This window comes from Lissotriton vulgaris, chromosome 2_1 (genome assembly GCF_964263255.1).
Source record: "Lissotriton vulgaris chromosome 2_1, aLisVul1.2, whole genome shotgun sequence".
NCBI classification, from domain to species: domain Eukaryota; kingdom Metazoa; phylum Chordata; class Amphibia; order Caudata; family Salamandridae; genus Lissotriton; species Lissotriton vulgaris.
This window is the reverse complement of record NC_141687.1, coordinates 1,460,126,336-1,460,140,766: the sequence shown is the minus strand read 5'-3', so window position 1 is coordinate 1,460,140,766 and position 14,431 is coordinate 1,460,126,336. Positions and strand designations below refer to the sequence as shown.

The 14,431-nt window shown below is 45.7% G+C and overlaps 1 protein-coding gene across 1 annotated transcript in view; it reads left to right on the top strand.

Moving 5' to 3' along the window:
• The window catches only part of PKNOX2 (PBX/knotted 1 homeobox 2), a 1,229,177-nt gene that overhangs the window by 726,213 nt on the left and 488,533 nt on the right, over positions 1–14,431 (top strand). The window lies entirely within an intron of this gene.

The window sequence follows — 14,431 nt, the reverse complement described above, 5'->3', positions numbered from 1 at the left end:
GGAAATGAACAAGTGAATATATCAGGGTATTTAGGTAATGTTCCAGCACCCTCCCTCCCAGAGGAGGAGAAGGTGGCTTTAGATAGACCATTCCAAATAGAGGAAATCATAGAAACTTTGAGCAGTCTGCCTTCTGGAAAGGCTGCTGGCCAGGACTTGATCCCTGTGGAATTTTATAAAGTATTTCAAGGTGTGTTGATTCCAGATATGTTTTCCACTTTAACTCAGGCACAGCAAGGGGAGTCGGTTCCCATGTCATGGGGGGGCGCTGACATCATGGTAATCTTGAAGAAAGGGAAACCCTCATCAGTTTCTGGGTCCTGCAAGCCAATTACTCTAATGAATGGCGATGCAATTTTTTTTCCAAGATATTAGCTAGGAGATTGGCAAGAATTATTGAGAGCATGGTTAGCCCCTCTCAACATGGTTTTATTCCAGGCAAAGGCACTACCCAGCATGTCAGACAAGTTATTACTTTGTTCGACACTGCGGCAATCCCGGGAGACCCTATGGCAGTATTATTTTTAGACGCAGAGAAAGCGTTCAATAGGGTCTCCTGGGACTACCTCTGGGTCGTAATGAAGCAGTATGGAATAGGGAAAGGCTATATAAAGGCTATTGAGTCTTTATATAAAGAACCAACAGCCAGAATTAGAGTCAACTGAGGGCACTCGGCGCTGGTCAAAATTAGTAAGGGGACTAGGCAGGGTTGCCCCTCATCTCCCTTGTTGTTTGCACTCTATATGGACCCACTGCTCCGAAGTTTAGAAGCTAATATCAATATCCCCCCATTAACCGCATCCTTGCTATACTACATTCCTGCTGTGCGCTGCAATTTTCAAAATCCCATTGTTTGTGACAAGGTCAACTCGTCAAACGCATAGCGCAGGTAACACCCATGACGAGTTGACCTTGTCACAAGCATCGAAGGGGTTAAGAGTGAGTGGTAAGGAATTTAAAACTTTAGCTTACGCGGATTACATGGCCATCTTAACCTCAAGTCCAACTATAGCAATCAGGGAGGTGGAATTCGAAGCTGAACGGTTTGGGAGGGTCTCAGGGTATAGAATGAATAGGTCAAAGACTCAGGTTGTTAAAAACCCCCATGCAGATTGCAATGATGTCCGGGTAGTCAGCGCAGCAATATACCTAGGGGTTGAGATATCTGCAGAGCTAGATAGGGTCGTGGAACTGAACATCGCCCCACTAATAATAAGGGTAAAGCTAGACTTGGAAAGAATAAATAACCTTCATCTATCCCTAGTGGGATGAAATAATGTGATCAAAATGATAATTTTGTCCAAATGTCTTTATTTTTTTAGAGCTATCCCCTTATGTTTTGAGAATAAATGGTTTCACGCATTAGAGTTAATTTTAAATAGGTTCATCTGGGCACTGGGGAAAACCAGAAGTGCATACAGGTTTATTTCCCTCCCAAGAGAGAGAGGTGGTTGGGGCTACCGGACTTTAAGCTATATTATTGGGTGGGTGCACTGCAACACATGCAGGGTTTGATCGGAGGTGCTGGAGTAGACCAAAGGATCACCAGCTCCTCTTTAGATGTTTATGCGGTGGTTTTGGGAGCAGAGGTTGAAAACTGTTTTTTAAACTGTACTGATTTTGCATATTTTAAAAGGATTAGGTTCAAGACAGTTATTACTGCCGTTAAGATTTGGACTGCATTCTTGAAAAAATATAGGTTGGGGAGATTCAATAGATATACGCGCCTATATAACAACAGATCCTTCCCGCAGGCAGTCTTTGCAGATGCAGTCATGGCGGGGTGGACCGGAAAAGGAATAGTACAGATTGGTGATGTTATGGATCTAGAGGGGATGGTTCAATTTACAGAATTACTCACCAAATACAATGTAGATAGTAGGAGCTTTTTTAAATATTTACAAGTTAGAAGTTTTTTGAGTACTAAGCAGGGAGGCCCCACAGGTTTTGGTAATAATGACATTCTTGAGAGAATAGGGAAAAGGGGTGATTGCACTATTAGGGGGTTCTATGCGTGTTTAGCTACAGGAAAACCGGACGATCTCTGCACGCCGGGTAATAAGTGGGCTCAGAGACTGGGTATCGAAACACATTGGTTCCAGGAGTCGTTGCAGTTAGGGTGCACTATTCTCTGCTCTGCCCCGCTCCAGGCCCAACATTACAAAACAATATATTCCCTCTACTTACAATATATCCCCAGGCTAGCACAATGGGGCAGCACCTCGGGGACTACTTGTCCATGATGCAATTTTCCGGAGGCTGATATTGTACATATCTTTGCTACCTGTCCACAACTGCACACGTTGATTCAGGGTATGGAGGCGTTCTTAGGTAGACTACTAGGAATTCAAATTGCACTCTCACCAACTTTAATATTATTAGGGGTTAGGTTAGACCCTGACACTGCCCAGCGTGAATTCATGTTTGTAGCTATGGCAGTCTATAGATTAACAATTGCTAGGGTCTGGTTAGACAATAGACCGCCGGTGCTTCAGCAGTGGTTGGCAAGCCTGCTTGCAGCTTACAATTTAGAAAAGGCAATATATGCAAGGAGAGGTAAGAGAGGGAGGCTGCTTGGGTTGAGAATCTGGGACCCTATCCGGAAGTGGAAGGAGGGATTAGAGATGATCTAAGTGAATGATTTAGATTCCTAATACTTACTCTTTATTTTATACTTGGATATTACTCTTACCCTTGCCGTATTTTGCTATTTGTTTTTTCTCGTTTATGCTCCTTTTCTTGAAGAGATATGTAACCTAAGGGACAATCTAGATTGTTGGTAACCTTACTTTTTTGTTTTTTATGATGTTTTTTCATATGCTCAAATGTTTACGTTTATGCTTAACCTAAACTCCGAGGTGGTTGGACTGTGATACACAATGTTTGTTGGAAAAACTTTCCTTTAATAAATAAAAAAAAAGGAAATTCACTGAAAAAACTAATCATGGGCATCGTAATCCGCTCCGCCAGCAGAGTTTGCAGAGATTTACCAGCTCCTCTGGGAACGCGAAGTTGGGAAAATCTCTGCCTTCGTGGCAGAGTGGAGTACGAGGCTAGCCCCCATCAACAAAAATGTAAAAAAACACCACTTACATTATCTTCTGCCTTCCCTCCTCCTTCTTTCTTCCGGTGTCCTCCTCCTCGCCGCTGTGTAGGTATTACGTAATGCGTGAACTGAGCATGCAGAGTTCACGGAAGACGTAATACCTACAGGGACGCGAGGAGAAGGGTGCAGGAAGAAGGAAGGCACCGCGGCAAGGAGAAGGTAAGGCAGAAGACAAGGTAAGAAGTTTTTTTTAAAGATTTTTATTTTATTGCTGATGGCCGGAGGCCGGAGCGGAGACCCCGTAGTTCCACAGAGGGTTTATTTTTACTACATGGAGCTAGGCAGAGCTCCACTACAAATACTCTGCCCAGGCTTAGAAAAAACCATAGGTTCCAGGGACGTTATAGTTAGAAAGTAGGATTTAAAAAACCTTAAACATTTACTGAAAAAAACATAGGTTTCAGGTATTTTATAGTTAGTTGGACATTTCACTTGCATAAAACAAGAGAAATTCCGCTGTTATAGTTAGTAGAGCTAACTATAACTCACGCACCCGCAATGCATTGCTGATTACATATTACATCACTCATGACATGCTCAGTGACATCATTGATGACACCTCAAATGACATCATTGATGACATCATCCAGTGACTGAGTGTTTCTAAATATTAGAGCCTAAATATAACATCCCTGTAACCTTTGTTTGTGTTCAGAGAATTTACGAGGTTTTTAAAATTGTATTTCCTAACTATGAAGTCCCTGTACTGTTTGTTTTTTCAGTGTATTTCTGAGTTTTTTTAAAACTCTATTGCCTAACTTTAACCTGTAACCTTTGAGAGCAGGTAAGTGCATGAGTGTCTCAGTGGGTGTGTGAGTGAGTGCGTGAGTGTCACACTGGGTGTGTGAGTGGGTATGTGAGTGCCCTGAGTATGTCTGTGAGTGAGCGCATGAGTGCCTGAGTGGGTTCTTCTAATTTTTCTTCCTTTTTCTGCTAACTTATGATCTTTGTTTTGCCCCTTTCAGTTTGTTGATGAACTTTATTTTTCCTCTTTCTGCTAGGCCTGGGTGGAGATCGCGAAGTTTCACTGTGTGGAATTCCGCAGATTTACCAAAATAGTCTTCTTTGATTGGGCGGATTATTGCTCACCACCCATAATTAAGTCCCCTTGGAAGATGAAAGTAGTTAGGGGTCTAGAACCCCTCCTGTTACCACCACTAAGTCCCCTACAACCGGATTGTTGAGACCTCGTCGGTGGCCTCACCCCATTTCTCATCCTCTCTGCAAACGCTCCTCCTGGTGCACTTCTGGTTCGGGATAATGCTCTCTTGGCTTACGAGAGTCATTATGGGCTTCTTTCCGATTGTTTTTAATCTGTATTTGTGCCTCATTCTGCCTGTTTTTGACTTTTATTTTGCCTCTTTCCGCTAGTTTCTGGTCTCTAATTTACCTCTTTCTGCTCGTTTCTGACCTTTATTTTGTCCCTTTTTGCTAGTTTCTGATCTCTATTTTGCCTCTTTCTGCTTGTTTCTGACCTTCGTTTTTTTCCCCTTTCTGCTAGTTTTGGATCTCTATTTGATCTCTTTCTGCTCGTTTCTGACCTTTATTTTGCCTTTCTCTTCATTTCTGATCTCTTTTTAGTATCTTTCTTCATGTTTCTGACCTTTATTTTGCCTTTCTCTTCATTTCTGATCTCTTTTTAGTATCTTTCTTCATGTTTCTGACCTTTATTTTGCCTCTTTCTGCTTGTTTTTGACCTTTAATGTGCCTATTTCTGCCAATTTCTGACCTTTAGTTTGCCTCTTTCTGCTACTTTCTGATCTCCAATTTGCTCTTTCTGCTCAGTTCTGACCTTTATTTAGCCTCTTGCTGCTTGTTTCTGTCCTTTATATTGCCTCTTTCTGCTCTTTGCTGATCTTTATTTTGCCTCTTGCTGCTCGTTTCTGTCCTATATTTTGTCTGTTTCTGACCTTTATTTTCCCTCTTTCTGCTTGCTTCACACCTTTTTTTAGCCTCTTTATGCTAGCTTCTGACCTTTATTCTGCCTCTTGCTGCTTGTGTCTGATCTCTTTTATGCCCATTTCTGTCTGTTTCTGACCCCTACTCTCCCTCTTTAAGCTCAATCAATCAATCAGGGTTGGTAAACCGCAGCTACTCACCCGTGAGGGTCTGAAGGTACTGGGGGGATAGGAGGCGGCTTCGTTGAGTGCTGGGGTCATCTGAAGAGCCAGGTCCTGAACTGGGGCATTGTGGGAAATTGCCAAAGGTGGAGGGGGCGTGTTCTCGCAGGGAGGGAAAGCAAGGAACTGCTACACATGCAGCTCTCTGTCTGTGACAGCAATCCTTTTGTCTGTTTCCCTGCCCGCTTGACAGTGGACAGGTAAACAGATGAAAGCTCTGTTTCATGGAGAAAAGAGCATTAATCAGCCCTCCCATGCTGGAAGCAGCATGTTTGATGTGACTTGGTGGGAGCTGTCAAAGCTCCCACCATGCCAGAGCAAACAGCTATTTCCGGGAGGTGGGCCCCCTGGAACATAGAAGGAGCCGGCCAAGAGGGGTGGCAGTCCCCAGGGCCATGTATGGCTCCAGGAGAGAGGCCACTTGTCCCCCTCCTTTGATTTCGAATGGCCTGCCCCAGGGAGGTGGCAGTCCCTGGGCCGAGAATGGCCCGGGATGGGGTCCATGCAGCCCCCTCCTTAAAAACTATAGAACGCCCTCTGGAGGTTGTAGTTCCCAGGGCAAGGGGTCCATGTACATCCCCTCTTGTACATGTATTTATGCCCCGGGGAGGTAGAAGGTCCTTGCGCTGGGGGTCTGCGCTTCCCCCCAATTTATTTTTGTATGTGGCACCTGGGAGTTAGAGGTCCCTGGGCCGGGAGGGGGGTCCAAAAGGCCCTCCTAGATTAAAAGATAAGCCTTAGGAAGGTGGTGATCCCCAGGCTCAAAAGAGCCTCATGAGGGGGGTCCTATGCCCCCCTGCTTTTTATAATTCCTAATGCCCCCGGGACTGACCCACCCATGGCCTAAGCATTAGTGAAGCACACTGGCCTATGCTTCTTCTTTAAAGAAATACCGTGGAAGTCGTGGATCCAGTGCGAGTCCCCCTGGAAAACAAAATGCTTTTATTGACCCAGGTGAGGTCTCCGCGGAACCCCTCCAAGAGGTCTAGGAGGTCAAGGTATTTCTACCCCGCCCCCTTTTCTTTTTTAGGTCGTAGGCTGCGCTTGCGCAGATCGGTCCGAAGATTTTATGTTCTTTAGTTAGGGGGCATGAACCCGCCCCTCTTCTCCATTGGCTGGCTTCCTAAACGGAGGCCAGCCATTGGAGGAGAGGGGCGTCACTCTGTTCAAGCCCCGTCTTTTTCGGATTCGGTGGCGTGTTTTTCGCGTTCTTTTTATCTGTGACTTCATCTGTCACTCAAACGCAAAAAACATGCCCCCGAATCCGAAAATTTTGAGCCTTGGGCGCGGCCATTTTTGTTGTTGTTGTTGTTGTTGAATGATTTTGACTCCGACGCTCCTGATGATCAGCCTTGTTCAAGTATTGGTCACTTCCTCTTCATTGTCCCTCTAAGACCCCAGTACTGCGGAGGTCTTTCCGTCTCTCCCACCCCCCCTCCCGCTGCCATGAAGATGTCCGCTATGGAGGCCCATGACCCAGGGACCGAAGCCACTGCATACAATTTCTTTCTGTGGCCGCACCTGATTAATGAAATCGACTGAAACTATGAGGACTCGGGTGGAAACCGAATGGGTGAAGCAAAGAGCAGGCGGACGTACAAAAGAGATGTCACGGTCGCCGTGGCCATACTCACCTTGACGGAGAAGGCGAGGGCGGCGAAGCCCAGGCAGTAGAAGGTACAGAGCATGGCATTGAAGAGCGACCAGAGCACGTAGTATTTGGGCGGAGGGGTGGGGGCACTGTCAGCTACACGGTGTTGAGGCGGCTGGAGCTCAGCGCGGACACGGGGGACGGCTGCAAAACATAGGATGGGCGCCCCGAGTAGGGTGGCAGCAGGTCTTGGCACTTCGGGTGCTCTTCGGGGTTCATGGGCAAGGCCACAAAGCCCTTCTCCGCGGAAGCAGCCATCTGGTCTAGCTCGAAGTTTCGAGAGAGTCACGTCCGGGCAGCCCGAGGAAGGTTTGTGCCTTGACTCAGAGCTGGAGCCCTCTCCGACTAGAAGCAGGGCCTGGGCTCAGCGCAAGCTGGAAGAGGGGGCGCAGGGCCCGGAAACGACCACGAGTCCTGGCTGACGACCCCATGAAAGCTGTGCACCTCCAAACATGGGCATCCGTCTGCCGCACCTTCCACACGAAGGGGAGCCTCTGTCCGTAGCACCCCACAAGGGCGACAAAAGAGAGGGGGCGCAAGGATAAGGGTTCTTCCCAGACGTGGCTACAGCCATTCGCGCACATGCTCCGACCCTACACACCTCTCACAGGCTCTCTCTACATGTGACGTCTCTCAGTTCTCTGCCTCGCACCTACCGACATTTAAAAACCACTCTTGGCACATGGTGTCACAGCCCCAGCCCTAATAGCCTCTCAGCGGGTATGCAATACTAGTCACAATGGGTTAGTACGGGCACTTCTCAGAACCAAAAAGGTATTCTGGTAGAGTACGTGTACTTCTATATTTTAATTTCAAGCACTGGCCCCAGTCTTTCTGACAAATTCTTAACAGTATTTAAGAGGTGAGGTTGGCATGGGAGAAGTCTCTGCTGCCCCTCCTTGAAATGCGTCATGGGGGGCACCAAGTAAGTGACGCCTCTTTGCGCTGAATTGCAGGTATATCCCACCGCCTGGTAACCACCCGCCCCAGGCACAATTAAATGTTCCTCCCCTGCCTGTGTGTTTTTTAGAGCCGATACCTGTCTTGATCTCTCACTTCATTTTTTTCACGTTTTCAGAACAACTGCGAGTTTCCGCCTCTGCTCTCCGGGTGTTCCCTTGTTTTTTAATGACATATTGCACCCCTGTGTTTGTCTCCATTGTTTTCTTTCTTAGCTATAACGTACATTCCTCCCCTGTGTTTGTCTCTGGCCTCCAGCTTGGTTTGCCCTTGTTTTCGCAGTAGCACTGCCCGAGTCGCACTACTGCTTACCAGTGCCAGTTTACTGGGTCCATCGTCCTGGGGTCCAGCACTCTCCATACATGTTATCACTGCTATCAGTTGTTAAGTCCTTCAGCTTTACCATTGCTTTAAAAGCTGTGTCTTTCATTTGTATCGGACAGTGTCTGTCTTTTGTCTGCATTTGATTTACTATCACTGTCTCAATATTTTTTCTCTCCATTTCTTGCCACTGGTCTCCAGTTTTACATGTTCGTTCCGAGCAATGCTATTTGTCTTTGTTCTGCACCCCCAAACACGGGCCTCCGTCTGCCGCCCCTTCCACACGAAGGGGAGCCTCCGTCCGTAGCACCCCACAAGGGGGACAAAAGGGAGGGGGCGTAAGGATAAGGGTTCTTCCCAGTCGTGGCTACAGCCATTCATGCACATGCTCCGACCCTACACACCTCTCACAGGCTCTCTCTACATGTGACGTCTCTCAGTGCTCTGCCTCGCACCTACCGACATTTAGAGACTGCTCTTGGCACGTGGTGTCACAGCCCAGCCCTAATAGCCTCTCAGCAGGTATGCAATACTAGTCACAATGGGTTAGTACGGGCACTTTTCAGAACCAAAAAGGTATTCTGGTAGAGGACGTGCACTTCTATATTTTAATTTCAAGCACTGGACCCAGCCTTTCTGACAAACCCTTAACAGTATTTAAAAGGTGAGGTTGGCATGGAAGAAGTCTCTGCTTCCCCTCCTTGAAATGCGTCATGGAGGGCACCAAGTAAGTAACGCCTCTTTGCGCTGAATCACAGGTGTCTCCCACTGCCTGGTAACCACCCGCCCCACGCACAATTAAATGTTCCTCCCCCTGCCTGTGTGTTTTTTAGAGCCTATACCTGTCTTGGTCTCTCATTTAATTTTTTTCACGTTTTCAGAACAACTGCGAGTGTCCGTCTCTGGTCTCCAGGTGTTCCCTTGTTTTTTAATGACATATTGCTCCCTTGTGTTTGTCTCAGTTGTTTTCTTTCTTAGCTATAACGTACATTGCTCCCCTGTGTTTGTCTCTGGCCTCCAGCTTGGTTTGCCCTTGTTTTCGCAGTAGCACTACCCGAGTCGCACTACTGCTTACCAGTGCCAGTTTACTGGGTCCATCGTCCCGGGGTCCAGCACTCTCCATATATGTTATCACTGTTATCAGTTGTTAAGTCCTTCAGCTTTACCATTGCTTTAAAAGCTGTGTCTTTCATTTGTCTCGGACAGTGTCAGTCTTTTGTCCGCATTTGAGTTACTATCACTGTCTCAATCTTTATTCTTTCCATTGCTTGCCACTGGTCTCCAGTTTTACATGTTTGTTCTGAGCAATGCTATTTGTCTTTGTTCGAGTTAGTATCCCACGTTGCCCGTGTTTTCTGAGCAGGGTGACCAACTGGCATGGGTGCAAATTTAGGGCGGTGAGTGTAAATATTCAGGACAAAAATTCAGGACAAAAGGTAAGATTTACAGACACATCAGAAGAGGCCGAGCAATAGTATATAAGTAATTATATAGACAACCACTTAAGTACAAGTCTAAATAAGTATATAGTAGGTTGTGACAATTGTGCACCTCACGGTTTTTCAGTATGCCCGCAGCTTGCTACTGTAGACGATTCAAAACTTGCATCTCACTCCAGCAGGTATATTAGTCACCAGACAATGATGAACCGCACCTGCAAATAAGTGGGGCCACTTTTATTGTTGATTGAAAACTACTGGATATACAAGGAACTTTGCAGTGCCAGCCCCCAGTAACAAAACCGGTCTCCCCCTTTCCAGTGTCCCAGGAAATCACCTGATGCCCAGTCCAGCCTTGCTACAACCCTCCAATGGTGCCCCTCATCTTCACATAGACCGTCTCTCATGTGTATTTAATTTATTTTATAGCGTTACTCATCCCAAGTATGTAGGGCTAAGTGTCGGAGTGCGTTATATCACACACACATTATATAGAGACAATGACTCATAAACGTGAAAGTCAATGTATAGGAAATGTTACTTAAGATAATGGGTGCTAAAAGTTGTAATCATTCTTTTATCTATCATTCAGTGTTTCACCATTCATTTTGTACTTCCATCTGTGTGCCCATCTATATCCAAACATATTCAATCATTTGCAAACATATCCACCATGTATCCTTCCATCTATCAATTCACTCATCCATCCCTCCATCCACCCTTTCACTCATCCAGCCATTATTCATCCATCCACCCTTTCACTTCATCCATCGGTACAGTCATCCATCCACTCTTCCATCTGCCCATCTTTTCATTCATCCATCCAGCCATTTACCCTTTCACCCATCCAGCCATCCTTTCACTTACTCATCCATCCACCCAGTCACATATCCTTCCACCCAGTCACCCTTTTCAGTCATTCATCCTCACTTTCTCTCTCCATCCCCATTCATGAATCCATCCATTGACCCTTTTACTCATCCATCCTTTCACCCATCCATACATCTGCTCTCTCATCCATCCACCCGTTCACTTCTTTACTCATCTATCCATCCTTTTGTCCATCTACCCCCTTTCACTCACTCATCAATCCTTACATCTACTGTTTCACTCATCCATCCATCCACCCTTCCACTTATCAATTCATCAATCCATCCGTCCTTTCACTCATCCATTCACTTGCCCATCATCTACCCTTTCACTCATCCATCCATCATTTCACACACCCATCCACCCTTTTACCCATCCATCTACCCTTCCACCCATACATACATCTATTTACATTTTCTCTCATACATACTTTCACTCATTCACTCATCCATCCATCCTTTCTTTCATTATCCATTCACTCTTTCATTGATCCTTTCACTAAATCATCCAGCCATTCACACATTCCTTCACTTATTTACTCATCCACGTTTTCACATTATGAGCTGAGCCTTTGTCGACAGAGTTGCAGACAGAAGAGGCCCATCAAGTACTTCACCTCGCTGTAGTTCCTGAAGCAAGGAGTGGGGTGGGTTCACTATGCCCCTGCACATAGGCAATCTGAAAACGTACCACACGTCCCCAGGCCTATTGGAAGCGGCCTTAACAAATGTCCGAGATATGATGAAGATCGAGGCCTGTGTGTGTGGGGGGCTCTGTGTGTGTGTGATGGGCTCTGTGTGTGGGGCTCTGTGTGTGGGGCTCTGTGTGTGTGTGGGGCTCTGTGTGTGGTGGGCTCTGTGTGTGTGGTGGGCTCTGTGTGTATGGGGGGGCTCTGTGTGTGTGGGGGGGGCTTTGTGTGTGTGTGGGGGCTGTGTGTGTGTGGGGGGCTCTGTGTGTGTGTGGGGCTTGGTGTGTGTGTGTTGGGCTCTGTGTGTGTGTGTGGGGCTCTGTGTGTGTGTGTGGTGCTCTGTGTGTGTGTGTGGGGCTCTGTGCGTGTGTGTGGGGCACTGTGTGTGTGGGGGGCTCTCTGTGTGTGTGTGTGGCTCTCTGTGAGTATGGGGCTTTGTGTGTGTGTGGGGGGGGGGCTCTGTGTGTGTGGGGGGGCTCTGTGTGTGTGGGGCTGTGTGTGTGTGTGTGTGTGTGTGTGTGTGGCTCTGTGTGTGTGTGTGTGGGTGCAAATGCAATAGGTCTCGCATATGCAAGTGATTAAGCTATTGGCAATATAAATGACAATGCCATTTATTTATGATGTAAAAAAAAGAAAAAAAATGTCATGAGCAATGCCAATAGCTCTACCTTTAATAATGCCGAGACCATTGCATTGTCAATGCTTGTTTTAAACTTTTTGGGGGGACTCAGCTGTAGGTATTAGTCGTCCTCAATGTATATTGAATTATTAAACAACTGTTTTTGTTCTAATCTCAAAATAAGACAAAGAGCGCCACCATGTGGGAGAGTGTCATAAGTGCCGGTGTTAAAATTTAAGTGCCTGTGCCAAGTACCAGAAACCAACAGCTCAAATGAAGCACTGTATAGACTCCCTCCCTCCTCGTCGCGCCCCATATTGGACAAAATGTAGGTAATCTGAAAGCAAATAATCTGGAATGTTTTGTCACGCAAATAGGTTTCTCACATAAGGTGTAAAAAATAAACATAGTCAAGCCTAGGTGAATAAAAACAATCATGTGTACATAAACTCAAAATTTAAGAGTAATGCCAATTTTTGTTTTAAATGGTTTTCTTCATTTCCTGGTGACTGTGAAACCGAGGCTTATGCCTATTGGGGGGTGGAAATAGGTCATCCTCTTTCAAACACTGATTCGATAGATGCTTCTTTTAGGACACACATCAGCAACTGCTAAAGAGACACAAGTTAAACTAGCTATTTATTTGTACTATATTCGAGTAAAACTTTGTGAGTGAGGCAAATGCAAATCGGATAGTCGCTTTAAAATTTTATAAAACTTTGACACTAAAATTGTTTTTCTTGATCCTGTTCAAATCACGATCTTAACAAAACAGCCCTATTAGCAATAGTAAAGTCAGAAATTTAAAGAATTCATAAGATTATACATCTCTTTTCATGGATAGATATAAAAACCGTTAAGAAAAGCTTTGTGTATCATATTCTTTCTTCTAAGATCGATTTTTGAACAGCAGGTCATATACCTCTTTATTAAACTTATACACTTGTTCACGATCAGTGTGATCCCATTTTCGGTGCTGCCCACATTCCAAATGGTGAGAGGCTGACCCTTTCCTAATAAGGTAAAATGACATATAATAAATTTAAATAAGAATCATTTACATAGTAAGTGGTTATCCTGAAAAGTTTGCGTGGATTAAGCACTCTTGGACCAACACTGGACTCCTCTGCTCTAATGTGTATTAACTGAACCCACATTAGTTGTAGATGTTTCCTGAATCTCACCACAGCGTGTATATTTATTATTCACCAGACCATTATCACTTCCCTCTAGCAAAAAACACAGGGAAAATCTTTTACCTGCTTTGCAAAGTGCAAGCTCATAAAGTAACAAGAAGGGCAGAGCAACTTCATCAACTCTCTTTGGCAATGGGAAACATTCCATCTGACTTAGACTGGTTGCCCTTGACAGCCATGTCCAGCACCTGCTCTAAAACCCACACCCTAAGTATCAGGGCCGGCTTTTACGCTGGTGGTGCCTCGTGCCACAAATCTCTTTTGGTGCCCTCCCATGACCTTCTCCTCAGATTCTCTCACTACCACCCAGCAAACGTGCCCTATATATCTCCATATCCCCTCTCTTCCATACATTTCATTTGTTCTTAAGTGCTGGTAAAGACTCAGCTATCCACAAAAAATACATACCTGTTCTTTGCAGCAGGCATACTAACCCTCAGTGCTACATTATGGTGAGTCAAAACTGCCATTAGACAAAATTCCCATCTCTCTTCCCAGCAGGAACTTTAATCACAAGAGGTATCTTGACATTTAGTATGGCTGCTTGAAAGCTCCACTCACAAGGAACTCGGCAGCAGCTGCTTTTAAATCATGTTATTGCTAAACACAGCTCTCCCCCCTGAGGTCAGTATCCACCCTCCGGGTCACCGTTTAGTGGGCCGCACTGGTCACACCGCCCTAAAGCCAGTCCTGCTAAGAACTGAACCTCACCAAGGTTTTTCTTGCCTACCTGCCTTTTTACCCTGCACTTGCAGGTTTCCCACCTGGTGCTGCTTCTCACCCCCTAGTCCTTCTGTCTTCCTAAGCTGCTGCACATTCCCCTGCGACTCTCTCAGCATATTTACCTGATGAGTGCCTAAAAGCTGCCACAATTTTCTGTCCCAGGACATTCTGCCTACGGGACATATGGGCCATCAAATAAATCCAGGCCACCAGGCACCTTGGTTTTCATGCCAAAGCATTCAGTTAAAAATCTGCACATACTAGCATTTGTGGTTTTTGATCACTTTAGTTTGCTCTGTTGGCTGGAACACCTGAAAACAATGATTTGTCAAGGGAAATTCTAGTATTCAGATGTCGTGCCCTGGTTAAATTGAGCCATCTAGTATAGATACTAATACCGACTGGGACAAAATAGCTCGTTTAAGTGACGTACAAATGTATCTATGTATAAATGTGGACTTGGGAGAACGCTACCTGTGTTATGTTGCATGTACTGTGGCGTAGCACAAAATGATGTGCATCCCTGCAGAATGTGAGAAGGGGTCCCTGAGTCTCCCATATATCATATATATTATTTGGCCATGGGCTGAATGGGTGCACACCTTCATCGCAGAAGCTTCATGGGCCTGTCTCTTGGATGCCTCTTCCCTCACTCTCACCTGTCACCTTCCCCTTTCTTTTTTCACTTTCCTACTTGACTCCCTGTCTTGCCCTCCTCGCCAGTGCTTTTTCTGCCTT